We start from the raw sequence: 21,298 nt of genomic DNA, 5'->3' as shown, positions 1-21,298 counted from the left end.
AAGCGGGCCCGAGGTGGGGGCTGGGCCGGCAGGGGGCGTGGCCTGGGCTTGGGGGCAGGGCCTGGGGTGGCACCCCAGCTCGGGGCCCGCGCACGCCGCGCCGCTCTACTAGCCGGGAAGGCGGCGCCTGCAGCGGCTGCTCTCCGCGCCCGCTCCCCGCTGCCTTCCCGCCGCGGCGGGCGGTCTCCGCGCCCCCAGACTCGCCCTGCACCGCTCAGTCTGGGCGGGGGGCCCCCATCCTGCACCTCCCCTCCGAGGGGGTCCTGGGGCTCCTGCCGGACGTGGAAGGGGTCCTTCAGATTTCTCTTGCGGATCTGGCTGGGGCCCCCCAACTTTGCTCCATCCTGGTCACCTTTCTCATCTCCCCCGGGAAACGGGGTCCGTGCATTCCCCCCCTAACGAGTGTGGGTCACCCCGGGGAGGTAGCCGGGGACTGCCTGGACTTCTTTGGGGTGCAGAAGAGCACCCTCAGATTTGCACCAAGGCCCCTACGTCCCCCACGCCCCGGGCTTCGGATGACCGGCTGGAGGAAGGCACGTCGCATCTGGTGAGTGCCGCTGGGTGCTGGGGTGCTGGGGTGCTGGGGTTGCCGGTGCCGCTGGGTGCTGGGGCTGTCGCTCATCTGCACCCTGAGGTGGTGCTGCGCAAAAGGTCTGGAAGTTTCCACCGCCCCCTTGGTGAGGTAAAAGCGTGCGGAGCTGAGCCCCCCACCGCTCCCGCGCACGGGGGGAAGGTGCACCCCGCAGGTCTGGGCGCGCACCCCGCCTGCAGCCGGCGGTGGGTGGGGGGGCTCTGGGGCTTGGTGACCCGGGACCCACCGCCTGGGGGGTCGGGGGGTTGCTGCAGCTCGCGCGACACGGGAGCTGGTGCTGCCACCAGGGCTCAGGTCCTGCAAGCGCGTGGGTTTTGGGGGCGGGTGGGGGCACCCCGAGGATGCAGAGGCCCAGGGGTGCGCAGGCCGGGGCTGCAGTCCGGCCACCTCAGCACCGACTTTGCATTCTCAGCTCCGGCCCTGGGGACCCGAGGTCGCTCTGGGCCCGGGAGGGAGGTAACTGATGCCCCCCTCCTCCCTCACGCATCCGCCGCCCCCCAGCTCCCTCCTCCCATATCCAGTGTGCCCGGGTCCTGCCGCCTCCCAAAGGCAATACTACCCCCACCCCCACCCTTGCCCCGAGCAGCAGTCACCCCTCCCTCGGCGCCGCGGCTTTGGCGGGAAGCGGTCACCTCCTCGCCCCCTCCTCGCTTTGTACCTGCAGGCGGCGGCTGGAGTTGGGATTCAACTTTCCGGCGCCCACCCTGTCGCCCGGGTTGCCGGCAGGGGGCGCTGCGAACGAGCGCTCCCGAGCTCCGTGTGGGGTGACTGTCCTGGGGGGATGCAGTGGGGGTGGGGGTGTCACCGGCGACCATTGCACTACCAAGGAAGGAGTCGGGGTGGGGGAGCAGATGCCTGCAAAGACGGGTGAGCCAAATACAGGTCCCCAGGCTGGAAAGCTTCTGTATCTTCTTTAGTTGAATTTTTAAAAACTTTTTAAAAAAATTATGTTTTATTTACTATTGGATAGAGAGACATTGAGAGGGGAGGAGGAGGTGGAGAAGGAAAGAGACACAGAGAGACACTTGCAGCTCTGTTTCACCACTCGGGAAGCTTTCCCCCTGCAGGTGGGGAGTAGGGGCTTGAACCCTGGTCCTTAGACCCTGGGATGCTCGCAACCAGGTATGCCAGTGCCTGGCCCCTGTGTTTCTGTATCTTGGAAACATTGTGTGTGTGTGTGTGTGTGTGTGTGTGTGTTGTAGCGACAAAGAAACTGAAACGAAGTGGAGGCTCGCTGAGTGGGGGAATCAGATTGTGCTCCTCTCAGCACCTTAGAAATGGCTGTCACACCCAGGTTTTAGGAAGCAAAAACAATCCTTGTGTCACCCTTAGAGTCCCCAGAAGAGCTCTTTTACAATGCCTAAGTCTCCAGACAGAGGTGCGCTATTAATCACAGAGTTAGCCTTTCCTAAGGAGACACAGCTGAGTTAATTGGGGAAGATTTTTTTATTTTTGTTTACTTCTTTTTATTATTATTATTATTTTCTGGAAGGGGGAGGTTTGGCTTGTTCCTGCACTCTTTGCCAGAAACCGGTTCACATTTCAGTTCAGGCAGGTGATCATCTTCAATGGTTTGTCACTCAAAAGAGCTTTTCTTGTCTGTGCTTGTGCTCTTAACCTTAAGGAAACGTAGCTTTCCTCCACCTCCCCTTGGTTTGTTTTAAATGAAAAAAGCAGTCAGAAGTGTAATTGCTTGGGCTCTGAGAAATGGGATTCTTTGCCCTTGGCTTTATTTCTTGCAGTGACACTGATCATTTCTAAACACCTGGAATTTCAGGGTGATGAACTAGGATCTATGCTTTTAGCTTATAGCAGGGAAGATGGATGAGGCTGATCATTTTATGCCTCTTAAGAATAATACCAACTCATGTGGCTGTTTAAATGGCAAACAGCTGCATCCTCCCAGCTGAGAGTAAAAACTTTGGTCTCCTGGGTGGTAAAGTTTGTCTCTGTCTAAAAGAAGTTTTTGAGACTTGTTCAGAGTTTAATGAAAGATCCTCCGTTTCTCTTTCATCCTTTATGGGTAGAAGGAAACAGACAAGCAGAATAGCAGTGGAATAGCAGCTCATCGAGTTCTGGTCTTTGGAATCATGGAATCATACATTCATGCTAAGTCTTGCTTTGGCTTTTTTTTTTGGGGGGGGGGGTTATGGCTATCTGAAGCCCCATCTATGGTGTGCTGTCAGAAAGCTTTTTTGGGACTCACTTCAGACTCTTGATCATGGATAAATGTGGAAAACTGACACACTTTTCTCTGTGTTGTATGTTACTTACTCAGAATAATAGGAACTAGGTCCCTTAGATCAAGATTGTGCTGGACTTTACAGAGAGCCCTTATCAGGATCATTAAGACTATACTTTTAGGGATCATTTCTTTCTTTTTTTTTATATTTCCCTTTTGTTGACCTTGTTGTTTTTCATTGTTGTTGTTGTAGTTATTGTCATCAGTGTCATCATTGTTAGATAGGACAGAGAGAAATGGGGAGAGGAGGGGAAGACAGAGAGGGGGGGAGAGAAAGACACCTGCAGACCTGCTTCACAACCAGTGAAGCGACTCCCCTGCAGGTGGGGAGCCGGGGCCTCAAGTCCTTAAGCTGGTCCTTGTGCTTTGTGCCACATGCGCTCAACCCGCTGTGCTACCGCCCAACTCCCAGGGATCATTTCTGTAGCTGTTTACTGAATCATGTTATAATGTTTGTTAATTTAGTGAGTGTCTTTAATGATTCCTAGGAGCCCTTTGTTATTTTAAAATCTTCGAAATTAAGATTCCTCTTTTGATACGCAGATAGGAATGGAGGGGAGATGGAAACAGATCTGCCCACTGCTTAGCCAAAGATAAAAAGGTATTCCATTATGTAAACAAGCAATCATGAGTCCCAGCTAGCCCACAGCAGAAACAATTCACTAAGACAAGGTTTGGATTACAAATCATACACTTTGCAAGACAGAACAAATCTACTGATATTAATTTATGATATATTTGAGTCAGGGGATCTGATTTTGCAGGAGTCTATGTCTTGGAGAATAATTGCTTCACATTCTGCACTAAAGCATCTGATTTTTTGATTTAAAAATTATAACAAATTTGTATTTTAAAATCGGTTCTGCAATTGTTGCTATAGTTACCTTCAGAAATTACTTAGAGTATAATTATAACACGAAGGTGACAAGCTTTTATGTTGAGTGTTAAATAACTTTCAAAATGTAAATTACAGTGTCTTACAAACTGAATTACACCGGAGTGCAAAAGGTGGACCCGTGAATGTTTCTGTTCACTTCTCTCTCTCTACCTGCACATTGTGAGGGAGAAAGTCAGCCGTTCTCTGCAGTCCCAAGATGAGTCTCTTGTATGTTCTTCAAGCTGTTTATACTCTGTCTATTCACTATATTTGACAATATAGTTCTTCCTAATGTATGCACCTAGCAACCTTTGCTAAATTGAGTTGCAGAATTTTGACTGGAAAATAGTGATTCATATCACTCTACTGGCTTGTAGAGCCCGCCTGCCATAGATAGGGGGCAGTGTGCAATCTCTAATTTCTGCAGAAATTGGTAGCTTGGCATCCCGCTGACAAATTCAACAGGTGAGCTGTGACTCCTTGGAAAGCCATTTGAAGAAATGGTGACAAATGTAGCATTTATCTCTTTGACAAGTCTGTCAGGAACCTGTTTACCAGTTACAGCAAATCAATTTCTGACAGCTAGGGAAAAAGGCAAAAGAATGGACTAGATAAACTTTACTTTCCCTGGGTCTACCCCATTTTTTTTTCCCTAGAGCACTATTTATGTCTGGTTTATGGTGATGCAGCGGACTGGATTGAACCTGGCACCTCAGAGCCTCAGGCATTAGAGCCTGTTTGCATAACTGTTGTGCTGTCTCCTCTGCTCCCAAGTTTGTTTCCATTCAGAATGTCTGCCACAGTCAAACCAATGAAAACTAGATCAAAGAGAAGCAAGCCTGGTGTGTGTGTGTATGTGTGTGTGTGTGTGTGGGGGGGGGGGGATTGCAGAGTGTTTTGCAAAAACTCCTGCCTGAGGCTCCAAAGTCTCAGGTTCAATCCTCTGCACCACCATAAACCAGAACTGAGCAGTGCTCTTGGAGAGAGAAAGAGAGAGAGAGAGAGAGGGAGAGAGAGTGAGAGAGGGAGAGAGAGAGAGAAAGAGAGGAGAGGAGGGGAGCATTAAAAGTAATTTATTAGGTGCTGGTGTGGTCATGATTAATCTTTGCCATCTACAGAAGGTTTAGAGCTGAGTGAGGTTTTGGCTTTGACTATGACGGAGGATTTTTAAAGCCAATCAACTTCAAAGACTTGTTCCGTTTCACCTGGGGGCATGACAGGTGAAATGGGATATCCCAAAGTGGGCTGAAGAAGATAGAATGTTTTCTCAAAGGAGCTGATGTTGTCTTCTGTGTTCTCCTTTTTCTCTGCCCAGGATTAATGATTATTTGACAGGAGAATTCTTCATTTCCCTGCCCTACAGTTTAAAATACTGTCACAGACTACTGCTGTATTTGGAAATCATAAAACCGCCCATATCCCACTCCCCTTCACCCCATCTACTAGAATTGGTTTCCAGATTACTATTGAAAAGACTTAAATTCCTAAATAGAATACATTTTTGTAGGGGGCGTATTTCTTTGCCTCTGGGGAGGCCTTGAACGTGCTAATCCTTTATCTTCCTTCCTATCTCCCACTTGTCATTTGTCACTGTATCTCCAAATATAATTGGCTGACCTGGAGTTCATGTAGAATGATGAGGAAATCTACAATGGGCCAGTTCTAGTTTATGTTGCATCTTTATGTACATTCAAGAGGAGATCACATTACTGCAAGGGGTAATTCAATTATCATACATATCAGATATGTATAATAAATAACCAGGAGACCATGCCCGCTCTTCTGCAGAAACCAGACTTGTATTTGCTGGCATGTGAAATTAAATGATTTCTAGGCAGGTGACAGTCGGGATTGAGCAGAGAGAAATTGTTCACGGGAGATAGACCCTCTTTCAGTCAGTTCAGATGAGTCCAGCACGTGGTAACAGCAGATAAGGAGCCCCAAGCAATGAAAAGCAGCCTCAGAACTGAGGAGGAGGGAAATTTCTGTCAGGACAGTTATTTTCTATGTGTTATTTGCAAAATCACACAAAAATCACTAGCTGTTTGCTGAAGCCTTCCCCAGAGCTATGCTTCCTTCCACACCCTGAAGGCAAATCAGATGCTACACAATGAACTTCTGCTTTCTGGCAAACAGAGAGTTTGCTTCCAGCTTCCCTACCTCCCTTCCCCCCCAGGCACTCAGCTGCTGCAGCTGGGACCATGCTGGCTGGCTGGCTGGTTGCATGGCCCTGTGACCAAATGGATGTCAGAATTGCTCCTGGCTGCTGGGGCTCCTTTTGTAGAACTGACTGAGCTTTGCACCTGCTAGAAAACTTGACTGGTATTCAAACTGGGGACACGGGACTGAGCTTTTCACTAGGAGTGTAAAAACCACAGTAATTACTCTGAGTGTTTAGCTCCTTTTGTCCAGCAGATAGTGTCACTCAGCCACTTCATGTCAGTGGGCAGAGACATATGGAAGACAGAGAAAAGAAGAGAGAGAGAGAGAGAGAGAGAGAGAGATATGGAGAGAGGAATCATTGCACCGCTCTATCATCTGTGGAACACAACCGTAGTGCTCCCATGTTGTGTCAAAGCTCAGACCCAGACCCTTACACTCACTGGAGTGAGTGCTGGAGGGCTGGGCTGGGTGGTGGTGCACTGGGCAGAGGGTTGAGTGCACATATGTTACCCATATGCACGGACCTGAGTTCAGGCTCCTGACCCCCACCTGCAGGGCTGGGGTGAGGGAAAGCTTCAAGAGTGGTGAAGCAAAGACTGCAGGTGTTTCTCTCACTCTGTCTCTCGGTTCCCTTCTCAGTTTCTATGTACCCTATCAAATCAAATCAAAAGGGAAAAAATAAAGAAAGGAAGGAAGGAAAAAAGAAATAAAACATGGCCATTGGAAGCAGTGGCTTCATAATGCTGACACTGAGCCCCAGCAGTAACCCTGGCAGCAGGGGGAAAAAAAAAGAAAGAAAAGAAAAGAGCATGCTATGCTGGGTGAGTTATTTGGATAGTTCTTTAAATTTTTTTAAAAAAAAACATTTATTTATTTTCTCTTTTGTTGCCCTTTTTTTTTTTTTATTGTTGTAGTAGTTGTTGTTAATTGATGTCATCGTTGTTAGATAGGACAGAGAGAAATGGAGAGAGGAGGGGGAGACAGAGAGGGGGAGAGAAAGATAGACACCTGCAGACCTGCCTCACAGCCTGTAAAGAGCCTCTCCTGCAGGTGGGGAGCCGGGGGCTCAGACCGGGATCCTTATGCCAGTCCTTGAGCTTTGTGCCACATGCGCTTAACAGGCTGCACTACCGCCCGACTCCCTTAAAATTTTTTTAAATTTTCTTTATGTATTTATTGGATAGAGACAGCTAGACATTGAGAGGAGGAGGGAAGCTAGAGAGGGAGAAAGACAGAAGACACCTGCCCATCTGCTTCACCACTCACAAAGCTTTCCCCCTGCAGGTAGAGACCTGGGGCTCGAACCCGGGTCTTTACGTACTGTATGTAGCATGTGTGCTCAACCAGGCGCGCCACCACCGGGCCCCTGGATATTTCTTAAATCAATCAATGCTGAAGTGTTAATGCTTTCTGGACGAAGAGGAGAGTATAGCAGGGCACCTCACAGCTCGGGCCTCTGCAGCGCCAGGGGTGGAGCCTGGGGCCTGGCTGCATGCAAGTCCTGTGCTTTCTTGCTGTGTTGTCTTGCAGGTCCTCAGTGAGCATTTTCTTCTAAGCTGACTGGCATGTAAGTTTCCTTGTCTTCTAACTGTGGACTTGACCTGGGAAATGAAGCATTCGGGGGAGGCTGGCTGGAATCCTCCTGCTCTAGGTGAAGTCCAGCTGAAATGAACTGTGAAGGCAGAGGAAAAGGAGTCGGAGCCAGGTGTTTATTCTTTTGCAAAAGGGCCTGTGCAGTGGACAGAATGCTGTTGGGCAGTCGCGTAAGCCCCATGCCCTCCTCCCCTCCGTCCTGGGCTGGGCTTCAAAGCTCCAAGTCTTCTTGTTTAAATAAGGGGAGGAGGAGAACCTGAGGGTCTCTACGGGAGGCTGAGCACACACTGCACGTCTTGAGTGTTGTCTGAAGCTGAAGAGAGAGCAACTCGCAGGCACCAGTGGCTATGGAGGATAACAATTTCTAACATTCTTATTTTATATTGTTATTATTATTACTACTACCAGAGTGTTGTTTAGCTCTGGCTTATGGTGGTGCAGGGGATTGAACCTGGGACTTCAGAGCCTTAGGCATGAGAGTCTCATTGCATAACCATTATGCTATCCACCCTCTGCCCAATGATAACAGTTTCTAATATTTTTTTTTTGTACTACAGTTTTTTGTTGTGGGGCCAGATGGTGACACACTCGCTTAAGCACACATGCTACCATGCACAAGGATTTCGGTTCCAGACCTCTGCAGGAGAGATGCTTCACGAGTGGTGAAGCAGGTCTGCAGGTGTCTCTCTGTCTCTTCCTTTCTGTCTCCCATTTCTCTCTTCAATTTCTCTCTGTTATGTCCAGCAGAATACAAAGAAAGAAAAAAAAAAAAGGAAAGAATGGCTGCCAGGAGCAGTGGACTTGTCAAGCAGGCACTGAACCCCAGAGATAACCCTACTAGCAAAAAAAAAATCGTGGGGTGGTGGTGCACCAAGTTGAGCGCCCATGATTCAATCCTCAAGGACCAGCATTCAGACCCCCACTCGCCACCTGCAGGGGGGAAGCTTCATGAGTGGTGAAGCAGGGCTGCAGGGGTCTCTCTGTCTCTCTTCTAACTATCTTCCTCGTCCCTCTCCATTTTTCTCAGTCTCTACTCAATAAACAAATAAATAAAACATTAAATAAATAGATAAAGTAATAATGGTTCTCTTCGTGTTCTTCTGAAAAGAAGACTTAACCGTCTCTCCCTTGACCAGAAGTCACGCTTGAGTAGAGCTGCTTACCTCACGGGGCCACAGTTGGGAGAGGTTCACCCCTGAATGAAGCTTTCAGGGGCCACAGAGCTGCTGGGAGAGAGGTGGAGGGTGGTGGGTTGGCCACTGAGTGATCTGGAGAGACAGATGCCTGTTGTGGTGGCCAGGGTCTGACTCCAGTCAGGCAGAGGCACGTGTCGGTGCAGTCACTGTCCCTGTGTGACTCTGTGTGTGGCACTGAGACCCCTGCACAGAGCCTGGGGGTGCAGAGCACATGGGTGAACTTGGAGGTGACCCAGTGTCCCTGGGGGCCTAACATGCCCTTCAGCGTGGGGCCCACAGGTCCTTGGTGAACCAGGTCTGTCACTGGAGCATGGGAGGTGGGCACAGCCATTGGGTTCCGCATGGTGAGACTTTTCTGAAGAAAGACGACACTTGGGTGCCATGTTGCCTCCTCCCCTCTAGAGCCAGGCAAGCAGGTGGGCTCAGGTGGCACTGGGGGCCGGGAGAGCAAGGCTGGGACCCTCTGGCACTGGTGGCTTTAGCTGGAAGAGTTCCATGTGATGGTGGCTCCCTGACTTGGTCCTGGCCTGTTGGCCCAGCCCCATTCCCAGATCCCTGACCTTGGGTGACCTCTTCCACTCACCTGGAGAGCTTCCCCTCAACTTAAAAAAAATTATTTATTTATTCCCTTTTTTTGCCCTTGTTGTTATATTGTTGTAGTTATTGTTGTTGTTGTTATTGATGTCATTGTTGTTGGATAGGACAGAGAGAAATGGAGAGAGGAGGGGAAGACAGAGAAGGGGAGAGAAAGACAGACACCTGCAGACCTGCTTCACCGCCTGTGAAGCGACTCCCCTGCAGGTGGGGAGCTCAAACCGGGATCCTTAACGCAGGTCCTTGCGCAAGCTTTGCACCACCTGCGCCTAACCTGCTGCGCCACCGCCCGACTCCCTCCCCTCACCTTTTATGGCAGGTTTGCTGCTTCCAAACCTGCTAGCTGCTTTGAGGGCTTTTGCTCAAGTGTCCCCTTCAGAAAGCTATCTGCACATACTCTCTAAGGACCATTCCCTCCCTCTTTCCTCTCTTCTCTCATCTCAATTCTTACATTTCGTCAGGCTATATTTCTTTTCTTTTCCCTCCCTCCCTTTCTTCCTTCCTTCCTTTGCAACACCTTGTTACCAGACAGCAGAACATAGTGACAACACATTTTTCACTGTCTGAGTTCATCAAAGGATGTAGAAAGTTTGCAGTCTGTCATCTGTGCGTACAGCTAGAGTCACTCACCACACCTTCCAAGACAAACACCAGGCCATTGCATGAGGTAGTTCAAATCCAGTACCTGCTGGCTTATATTAATGGTTCTTTTTTTTTTACCTGTCTAACACTTCTTCTGATTCTGGGATGTCTTTCGCCAATGGAAAAGGTAAGCTTAGGAAGCAAGAAAAGACCGTTTTATTCATGTCTCGAATGCTATCTGGCATAACTGACAAAGCTCTTTCCTGTTTTCATTTTTCCCCAGATAGAAACATAAGAGAAATTGAGAGGGAAAGGGGAGCTAAGGAGAGGGAAAGGAAAACACTTGTAGCTCTCCTTCACTGCTCATTAAGCTTTCCTCCAGCATGTGGGTGGCCAGGGGCCAGAATCCAGGTCTTAAAACATGGTAACACGTGCGTTCAACCAGGTGCACCAGCACCCAGCCCCATGGATGAAGAAGTTCATATAATGGCAGTGACTGCAGCATAGTGCCCAGCTGTAGAGAACACTCTGTGTGTGTGTGTGTGTGTGTGTGTGTGTGTGTGTGTGTGTGTGACAGCAAACCACAGGAATGAAACACAACATTCTCCCTCCCTACAGAGAAACCTGTTTCAAATACCCTCAGATTGATTCATTGGCAAAATCCAGAAATTCGGATGCCTTTTTGTGAGGCAAGGATGCTGTTCTTCAGACACCATCACACTGGGCAGTGGACATAAAGGCTGTTAGAGGAATTGCTGGTGGACTGACTCGGCCGTCAGCGGAAAACACTCCATGCGTCTTAAAAGCACCTCTGCGTGAAAACACAACATTGAAGTTCTGGGAGGTGACGTCCTTATTCCCTCTCCTGCGCCCCACCAAGTCCACTGTTTCTCAGAAACATGCCACGACGTCCACATTGTATATTTCACAACCATGGAGCTTGTAGAACCATTTCTGGATGTTTTCCAAATAGGACAGGCTCTCTTATTTTGTTTGAGAGATTAGGCCATTGAGTTTTTGCCTCCTTGCTGGATTTATAGATTTAATAAGCCAAAGCAGATGAGTGGATAACCAGAATGTAGGAGAGCTATAAGTGAAAGGCTATTTGGCCGGGAAATGAATGATCTATGCTTCAGTGTGTGTGAAGCTGTAAGCATCCTGCTGGGTGGAAGCAGTCGGTCACTGAACACTGAAGACCAGGGGCTATAGGGTTCCATGTACAGAGTGTCCAGGGGACAGACAGAATGCACATTCAGGGTGTGCATCTTATCCTTGGGCTGCAGGTGTCTCTCTGTCTCTCTTCCTCTCTATCTCTGCTTCTCTCAATTTCTTTCTGTCCTATCAAATAAAATAGAAAAGGTAAAAGGATCCTCCAAGAGAAGGTGCTCTTTATTTAAAAGAGAGAGGGAGGGTGAAAGGGAAAGAGAGAGGAGAGAGAGAGAGAGAGAGAGAGAGAGAAAGAAAGAAGAGAGGAGAGATTACCTTTAAGATTTGTGCATTGGCTTTTTTTTTTAGAAATTTGTAGTGGGGCCAGGTGGTGGCACACCTGGTTGAACACACATGTTACAGTGCACAAGGACCCAGGTTCAAACCCCCTGTCCCCCGCTGCAGATATTTGGCCAGCACAGATAATTTGTTTCAAAACACCAGGATTAAGGAGGTGATGCGATTTTGCTCTTGTTTGAAGGTCTCTCCGGAGTGCTTGTTGGTGTGTACTGAGTCTGAAAGCTTTGCAGTGATGAAGCAGGGCTGCAGTTGTCTCTGTGTCTCTCTTCTGCCTCTACCCTTCTCTTCTTCTCCTACCTCCTCCTTCTCTTTCAATTTCTGACGGTCTCTTTCCAATAAATAAATCAGGGTGGTAATAAACCATTGAAAAATTCATTAAAACCATAAAAAGAGAAAAGAGATAAAGAACCAGGTATTCACTCAGCTAGCTTGGTATTGTTTTCAATTTGTTTTTTATTTATTATGATTAATAATAGAGGACAAGATTGTTTGGTTGCAGAATATAGTCCCACACCACACCCACCACCCAAATTCTACAAATCTATAAACATTTCTTTAAAAAGAAAAGAAGACACAGAATTCTCTGTCCTAGGTGCAACACTGCTCTCTCAGGGCCACCTTTCTGTGCCGGGGAAACATTCGGAGTGCCCACTTCTTTGATTGTAATCTCTGCTTGACACAGGTGGCCTCCTCCCATCAGACAGAACCGAGGGCTTAAGTGCACATGCACTTTCTGCCTCTTTTGTGGGAGACAAGAGCCTGGATGGTGGCTTCTAGGACTTCCCAACCTGCTTGGGCTCACTTTGCAGTTCAAATCCAAGCTGGAATGCGGTGATGGAAGGGCAAGACATGCGGGTCCCTGGCATTCCCTTGCTCTTCTGGGTGGCGGCCAGTGTCTGCATGTCTCTCTTCTCCTTTCGTTTATTACGACTCCCATCTGCTGAGTGTGTTGAGGTGGGCTCCAGCTCGTCTCAGGGCGCCTCCACATCTCCACTCCAGTTGGTTTCCACATGGTGACTTTCTGTGGGAGTGTTTACTTTGCCACAGATGGTCTGAGCGGCAGAAACACCCAGCAGAGCTGTGGGGAATCTGGTTGATACTCTGCTTCCCAGAAGCCTCCAGAATTCCCGTGCTTCTCCGAGTTCATCATAAAGCATTTTCTCCCCCCAGCCCTGTGTTTATCCCTTCTTCCAAAGCTTCTCTTGTGCCCTGCATGGCTGGAACCTGGGCTGCTGATCCTGGTAAGGCAACTGTTTTACTGGATGAGCTGTCTTGTGGCTCCTAGGATTTTTTTTTTTCCTGTCCTTGTAGCTGTGTGCAGATAGACACAGATAGTGCAGATAGTTTTTTTTTTTTTTTTTTAAAGTCCCAGTGTGATACTTTCTGCTGATGTCCTTTTAGCCAGGCCTCTTCTGAATCTGCCTTTTCCAAACTCTCAGACAAATATGAGCATAATGTTTTCCTTTAACGGGTCCTATATTACTGCTGCATTCTGGTGAGTGAGTAGGCGTTATTTATGATTTTTACATGATATTTCCTTCTGCATAAATGCTGGCAAAGGTGTGAGTGATGTTTTTATCCTTGATGTCACTTTCCAGGGTTTTTATTGGTCAGTGAAATACTGTTTTGGTGGGGTGCTTTTTATTGATGTGGTTTTGTTTGTTTGCTTTCATTTCCAATGGTCTGATTAATGTTCTCCAGATTTCAAGGATAATAAGTCAGAGGTTCTGTTAAATGGATTGGCTGGTTGCCCATTTAGAAAATCCTGCGTGTTTGCCAGCACAGATATTTTGTTTCGAAACACCAGGATTAAGGAGGTGATGCAATTTTTCTCTTGTTCGAAGATCTCTTCGGAGTGCTTGTTGGTGTGTATTGAATCTGAAAGCTTGAGTTGATCATAATTAAAGAGACACGCAGGGCTGTGTGGAATGATGTGGACACATTGTCCTAAACGGAGCAAAAGCATTAGGCCATTACTTTTGGATGATTTTCACTTTCTTCCCCCTTTTTCTGAACCATTTTCCTTGCTGGAAAGCATCCAGATGTGAACATCAGATATTGATTTTGGACACTTGAATGTGAGTAGGATCCTAAGTGTATCTGGGAACATAAAGATGAGCTTATAGGGTTGGCACCACAGCCAGCAAAGCTAAAATGTTCCGTCCCTCCTGTCTACAGCAAACCCCCCGTACCCCCAATCATACTGATGTTTGCAATAGTTCTGGCAATAGGTCAGCCAAGAAAAACATCTTTAAAATTTGAGCTAGGTGTGAGGTACCTGTTTAAATTAAGTTTGGTATTTCTGGGCTGTAAATATGTCATCAGAAGAGAGATCGTGTTCTTCTGCACCACAGGGGTTCAGTGTCTAGACCCTGAACCTTTATTCAAGCTACAGTGAGGGTGACCAGATGTCCCACTTGAGAAGGAGGAAGCTGGCTGGCATTCCCCTTGCTTTCTCTCTCTCTTTTTCTTTTTAATATTTTCTTTTTTTTTATTAGTGACTTAATACTGATTTATAAGATTGTAAGGGGTATAATTGTCATGGGGAGGTAGTTCCATACAGTTCCCACCACCAGAGTTCTGTGTCCCATCCCCTCCACTGGAAACACCTCAGGCCTTTAGGTGCAGTGGGGCATGAGCTCTGCTTGCTGAACTGCCTCTTGGCCTTGTCTAAGTCTTTTGCACCCAAACAAGCACTCAAGATGAACTTCATGGTGCTCACAGGGTGAGTGCTTGGTGGGGGCCCTGAGGGAATGTGTGTGGGCACTCTGGGTCAGCCTCTGCAAGCCCAGACAGCTGGCTTTGGCAGTGGAGTCTTTTCCAAGCAGACTCCAAATTCAGGCTTGGTTCCAGGTCCACTCGAGAGTCTGCCAAAGGCGATGGAATTCCTAGGTCTTCTCAGCAGCTTGCGAAGAGAAACCAGGAAACTGTCTAAGTGAGACAGTTGGGTGTTAAAGTCTCCCACTATTACTGTGTTGCTATTTATGTGCTTTTGTGGCTCTTTCAGTAGATGTTTAATATATTTAGATGGCCCCTGATTGGGTGTGTACATGTTAATAATTGTTAAGTCCTCTTGGTTGACAGAATGAGCATTATGCCATGTCCATGATTATCTTTTATTACATTATTTATTTTAAGCTTAATTGTTTCAGAAATGAGAATAGCTATTTCTACCTCTGTGTGTGTGTGTGTGTGTGTGTATGTGATTAACTTGTATGATAATTTTCTATCCTTTCACTTTGAGTCTATGTTTGTCTTGTTGAATTAGGTGGGAGTCCTATAGACAGCCTATGGCTCAGTTGTATTTTCTGAGGCATCTTCTGTGCCTTTCAATGACCATGTCCAGTGGAGAAGCAATTACAGAAGCCAGACCTCTAACCTTCTGCACCCCATGAAGAAATTTGGTTCATGCTCCCAGAGGGATAAAAAATGGGGAAGCTTCCAATGGAGGGGATGGGACAGGGAACTCTGGTGGTAGGAACTGTGTGGAATTGTACCCCTGTTATCTTACAGTCTGTTCATCATTATTAAATCACTGATAAAAATAATAATAAAAAGAAACAAGGAAACAGAGCCTATAGAAAAACACCTCCAAAGACACAGTCTCTGGGAAGCTTAAACAGGCAAGTCTTACTTGGCGATGTTTCTCCAGGCCTACCTGTTGGAGACCCTTCCTTTGTAATGTCTGTGACTTACTGATCTAGACCTGCACTGTGTCTTCCTGTCCTATTTGCTCTGTTGAATCAGTAAGAATCATGATGCCTAGCTCCACGCAGTAGCTGATGGTTCCTTTTGTTATAGTTCCCTCTCTCTGATGTAACTGTGTCTGGTAGAGGTCAGGAATTAAGAATAACTGGTCAACAGACCTCACAGGCAACAGCCTTAATTTTTCAAACTGTGATGATAGAAGTCAGTGAGGCTACACACAAGATTTCGTATGGTGCTGGAGTGGCATCTGCCTGATAATGACATTTAGAACAATGCCCTCGGTAGTCAGCTGTTAACCACCCTGAGTTTTTAAAGATGTATCTTAGTAGTGATTGAATATTGCTTTACACAATTATGAGATAACGGGGGTACAATTCCATACCGTTCCCACCACCTTGCTCCCTGGGGGCTGCACCCTACTCTGTCCTCACCCTGCCAACCACTGGCTTCTTGGGACCCTCTACGTATGAACTCTTGTGGACATCTAGTCTTTCTCCTTTAGACCCAATCCCCTCCCTACCAGCCATTCCAGATGCTGTCATTTCTGACCGAGAAATCAAAAAACATTTCCTTTGCGAAAAGCTCCTCTGCTGTCAGGCTTGGCTTCCAGGTGTCCAGAGAGAGACCTATTTTACCAGTAATACTTGGCCTTCAAGTGCTAAAACCACAAACCACAGCCGGGACAAAGAAGGGGGAAGTCCAGTCTTAACTGTGGTGAGACACCTGCCAGTTTAAATCCCTTGAAGGCATTTCTTTAGGGATCTTGCAGGGAGCTAGTTATTTGTCAAGCTAGGCTCAGGGAAATTGAAGCTTTGAGCTTAGCATTGACTAGAGGGAAGATTGACTTGACTGACTTTGGGGGAAGAAGGCAGAGAGGGACACACTTGTGATTTGGATTAGGAAAAAATTATCCCCAATTTCTGTAGGATATATTTTTCTTTTTTTTAAAAAATTTAAATTTATTTTCCCTCTTGTTGTCCTTGTTGTTTTTGTAGTTATTGTTGTTATTGATGTTGTCGTTGTTGGATAGGAGACAAAGAAATGGAGAGAGGAGGGGAAGACAAGGGAGAGAAAGTTAGACACCTGCAGACCTGCTTCACTGCCTGTGAAGTGACTCCCCTGCAGGTGGGGAGCCGGGGGTTCGAACCGAGATCCTTAGGCCGGTATTGTGCTTCATGCCACGTGCACTTAACCTGCTGTGCTACCGCCTGACTATAGGGTATTTGAAAAGGACATTTTATTTTATTTTATTTTTTCATTTGACAGAAACTATTTCAGTAACTATACCATATCAAACACTGGCTAGGAACACCTTTGATTTCTTTGTGGTGGGAAGTAGAAGCAGGCTTGGAGTGAGTATGTAGAAGAGAAGAGAAACCTTCTTCCTCCCTCCCTTTCTTCCTTCCTTCCTTCTTTCCTTCCTTCCTTCCTTCCTTCCTCTCTCCCTTCCTTCCTTCCTTCCTTCCTCTCTCCCTTCCTTCCTTCCTTCCTTCCTTCCTTCCTTCCTTCCTTCCTTCCTTCCTTCCTCTCTCCCTTTCTTCCTTCCTTTCTCCCTCTTTTAATTTAATTTTCACTTGTGATTAATAGTTGGTTACAAGATTGTAAAGCGACAGTGTATAGCTCCACTCCACACCCACCGTCTCCCACTTCCCAAGATATCCACCAGTGTTATCACCAACTCTTTGAAACAGTTTGCTTGCTAGTTTATTTTTTCCAAGTTCATGTGTTCTCTAGATTCCACATATGAGTGAAATAATCTCTTAGCCGTCTTTCGTCTCTTTACTTATTTCACTGAGCACCATCACCTCCAGCTCCATCCCTTCTGCCCCAAAGGACACACTGTCATCTTTTTTGGTTGTTCCTAGTTCGCCCCCGGCCACCTCAAGTCCCCAGTCTCTTGAATTAGCGGTGGGAGAGCTGGAACTGTAACCAAAGTCATTTTGCATTTGCTGCTAAGTGCCTTTCAATGGGTTTTTAATTCTTTTTTGCCCTTTAATTAAAAGTGTGTGAGCCCTGCCGCCCTGGCTCTGGAGACCCAGTTTCCTGTCTGAAGGTGCTGGGAAGAATAGGACTTCTGACTAAGGTTTGGCTAAACCAGCAGTAAGTGGTTGGGACAAAGAACTCAAATGGAGAGCCCCTGAGAGAGGGGACTGATGTGGGAAGCCCTGGGGGCCCAGTGCCTTTTGCGGGTTCTTTAATTACTCTTTAGAGCACTGGCAGGTTGGTTCCAGGTTTGATGAAGTCAGCAGGGTAACCCGAGGAAAACCAGTTCAATTCCTGGCAGGTCTGGGCAGCCACCTGCCAGCTGGAGAGTGGAAGGGTTTGCTCTGCTTAATGCTCTCCTTCTAATGGGCTGGGCTGTGTGTCCTTTGAAACTCTTTTGGGGGTTGTGGAGTTGGAGGAAACATCTAATTGGAGCCACTCCCCAGTGCCCTCTCCTGGGGTTCTAGACTGATTCCTACAATATTTCGAGGAGAACATTTATTGGAAGTAGGGACAGAAAAGGAGAATGCACAGGCCATGTAGGCATGTAGAGGAGAGAGAGGGAGAGGGAGGGAGGGAGGGAGAGAGAGAGAGAGAGAGAGAGAGAGAGAGAGAGAGTAAGTCTGATGGAGCTGGAGTTGAGAGCCCTCTAGCCTTCTTCCCTATCATTTTTCCCCAGCATGGACCAAATTCTTTATGAAGAGCAGAAGGTGGGAGTTCTGGCATCTGTAACTGCTTCTCCACTGGACGTGGTCATTGGCAGGTGGATTCATACCCCCAGCCTGTTTCTGTTTTTCCCTAATCGAGTAGGGCTCTGGAGAAGTGAGACTTTGGGACATATTGGTGAGGTCATCTGCCCAGGGAAGTCAGGATGGAATCAGTAGCACCTGTGACTTGGTGTTTGAAAGGTGGCATGGTATAAACCAGGACAAAATGTTTAACAGCAGGAACCAGAAAGTAGGAGCAGAGCAGATGGAAATAGGGAATTTAGGGTGGTTAGAAGCTGGGAAGTCCATTTTAGATCTGTTCCTAGGGGCTCTTTGACTGATAATTTTTATTTGAGCTTGATAGTTAACCTTCAGGTGGACTAAAAATTGTTGTCTGGGGAGATGGTGTCAGAGTTGAGAGTTAAGACTAGAAAGCTGGACCAGGGCAGAGAGCAGCTCCCAAACGAAAAAAGTATATAAATACCATTAAATGTTTACCCAGTCAATCTAACCCGGTGGGTGCCCATATCTGTTCCTGTTTAACGCGGGAGCCTGTGTGAGCACTGAGTCCCTGCCAGTCTGAGCTCACAGTGCAGTGCGTGGTCATTGCTGGGAACATCTAGGCTGTACTCATTTCAGGACCAGTTTTTTTATCTAGCAGCAGAGTAGCTTCCCTTTCAAAAGTGGGGATGGCGTTTGATTTTTAAAGACTGGTAAAGACTTGGTTTAGGACTGGCACAAGAGCTCACCTGGACAGTTTACCTGCTTTGCCCTGTGAGCACCCAAGATGAGATGGTGCCTACCTCTTTCTGTCTCTATATGAGAAAGTCAGCCCAGAGCAGTGAAACTGTTATGACCAAAAAGAAAAAGAAATAAAAGTATCTAAAGTTACAAGAATTCACATAAAGAAGTGTCAGCAGTCCATCCTCTTATACCTGGTGCTATGAATACGTTTCAAATGCTTGGTTTCTGTGACTGCTTGGGAGACTCTGACCAGCTTCCTCCTCTGCCTTGAGTTAGCTTCCAGATGATTAATCCGGATTCCTTTAATTACACATGTCCCATTTAAGTGGAAAGCCCAGGGAGTTTCGGAAAAAGAGTTCCCTTGTTTCTCATCCGTCTCATATGTTGTGTGGTTTCTTAGGCCTAGAGAGAAGGGCATTCAATTCTTTATTAATCATCTCTTAAAATCATTTAACTGCCAGTTCTGAGCTGAAAATAATCTACTGGAAATGGTTTATGGAGGGGGTGGGTGGTAGCAAAACTGGCTGAGCACACACATTGCAATGTGCAAGGACCTGGGTTCGAACACTCATTCCCCACCTGAAGGGGTAAGCTTCCTAAGTGGTGAAGTAGGACTGCAGGTGTCGGTGTACTTTCTTTCCTCCCCATTCTTCTCAATTTCTGGCTGTTTCTATCCAATAAATAAATGAAAAGATTATTATTCAATAGTAAGAAAGCAGTTTGTGGGGAGAGGGCAGTTAGTAGCACACACCACATTACCATGTGCAAGGACCAGAGTTGGGTTTGAGCCCCTGGTCCCCACCAGCAAGGGGGAAGCTTCACAAGCCTTGAAGCAGGTCTGCAGGTATCTCTCTCTCTCTCTCTCTCTTCCCCTCCCCTCTCAATTTCTGTCTTAACAAATAGAAAAATAATAGTAATAGAAAGCAAATTCCGTGCCATGACTTTGTGCTCCTTTTTGCAGCCTGCTGTGGGCGCCAGCCTTTCCTGACACCAGGAGCTTCTGTCCCTGATGCCTCTTTAAAGTTGAAATGTTCCTTGTGCTGGCCGGGCTATTTTTAACATGCTCCCATAGCTCCTGTGCGGGCTGATTTCCAGCCATCCAAAATTAGTCCTGGGGTTTTGGACATCACATGGGCCAGGGCTCAGCCAGTCTCTGGAGTGTCGGCTCAATGCAATGGGGGGACTGATGGCTTGGGTCAGACAAGACATTTTTCTGTCCTGAAACAAAAGGAGAAGCTCCCATTGGGAACACAGAGGTCAGAGGCTCTCAAGGGACGTGCTGGCTGTGTGTGTGTGTGTGTGTGTGTGTGTGTGTGTGTGTGTGTGTGTATCTCTGTGTTTGTGTGTCTGTGTGTGGTGAGGTTGGGGGCTGGTTCTGAATCAGGGAAGACAACAACTTCTCCCTTACCTGTGGGGACAGCTAAACACCTAACCAGGGTTATTTATTTATATTTATTTATTGTTGCCACCAAGGTTATCTCTAGGGCCTGATGCCTGTACTACAAATACAGAGCTCCTGGTGGTTATTTATTTTTTTTCCTTTACTCTTTTTTTGACAGGACACAGAAAGAAACTGATAGAGCAAGGAGTTAGAGAGGGAGAGAAAGAGAGAGACACCTGCAGACCTGCTTCACCACCAATGAAGCTTCCTCCCTGCAGGTCGGGGCTTGAATTGAATCCTTAAGCATGGTGATATGAACACTTAACTGAGTGAACCCCTACCCCCCAAAGAGGGCTACCACCCAGCTCTGTGTACCCTCAGTACTGCTCTGGCTGACTGCAGGCACCCACCCACAATGGTCCGTGCTCCTGAATTCTGGGTCCACAGGCATTTCTCTGGGTGTGAGCAACTTTCCCACTGCAGACGCCCCCAGTCAGCAGAAGAAACTCATTTCCTTTCAAATTCCTCCTCCTTCCTTCTTCCCATCTCCTCTCATCATTATTCTTAGCCTTCTGACTGTCCCCTCCTCCTTTTTTTTTTTTTTGAATAAATGTTCTTAACTTTATTTAATTTATAGGACAGAAAGAAATTGAGAGGGAAGAGGTGAAAAAGGGGGAGAGGGAGAGAGAGTGAGAAAGAGGCCTACAGCCACACCTCAGTGATCAAGAAGTTTCCCCCCTGCAGGTGGGAATCTGGGGCTTGAACCTGGGTTCTTGTGCACTGTAATGTGTGCTCTCAGCCATGTGCACCACTGCCTGGCTCTGCTGCTTTTTTTTTTTTTTTAAGGGTTCAATTATTTATTAGAGTACAACCGTGGGGGAGGGCAATGACAGACAGCCAGATCATCACTCGGCACATTCAGGGTCTGGGATAGAACTTGGGGGTTTCCTGCACACAAATCCTTTGTCACCTCCTCAGCCCCCTTGTGTCTTTTGATATGAACCTGAAAGAGGGCTTCAGAAGCCTGGCCTGGCTCTTTGTGGTCTCAGCCAGCACAGCACAGCACAGCACAGCACAGCACAGCACAGCACAGCACAGCACAGCACAGCACAGCACAGCACAGCACCTCTCTCTACAAGCCTTTCCATCTGCCTGAGACACTAGAGAAGGCCAAGGCCTGGGGTGCAGGGAGTAGGCAGAGTCCCTCCTGCAGATTCACTCACCATTGTACACCATTGGCGTCGGGGGCGGGGCTGTGCTGAATCTGGACCTAGGAAGAGGCCCCTTCAGGGGCTGGCCAAGTGTCACCCTGACTTCTCAGGAAGGTGTTGACACGCTGATGTGCTGATGTTGATGTCCTGAGCATCTGGAGAGAGGGCAGGGGATAAGGTGGGTGGTGCCCCGTGGGGAGTGGGTGGGAACCATGGGAG

The 21,298-nt window shown here is 47.5% G+C and overlaps 1 protein-coding gene across 2 annotated transcripts in view; it reads left to right on the top strand.

Annotated features, from left to right (window-relative positions):
• The first annotated feature begins 62 nt into the window (after positions 1-62).
• Positions 63-21,298, top strand: part of SEMA5A (semaphorin 5A) — a 380,052-nt gene continuing 358,816 nt past the window's right edge. For both annotated transcript variants that reach the window (XM_007520548.3, XM_060191157.1), the window contains exon 1: positions 63-547. The gene's annotated coding sequence lies outside the window, so the exon portion shown is untranslated. The remainder of the gene's footprint in view (positions 548-21,298) is intronic.

Source organism: Erinaceus europaeus, chromosome 5 (genome assembly GCF_950295315.1).
Source record: "Erinaceus europaeus chromosome 5, mEriEur2.1, whole genome shotgun sequence".
NCBI lineage: Eukaryota > Metazoa > Chordata > Mammalia > Eulipotyphla > Erinaceidae > Erinaceus > Erinaceus europaeus.
The sequence above is the reverse complement of the archived record's forward strand: the minus strand, read 5'-3'. Positions and strand labels throughout refer to the sequence as shown.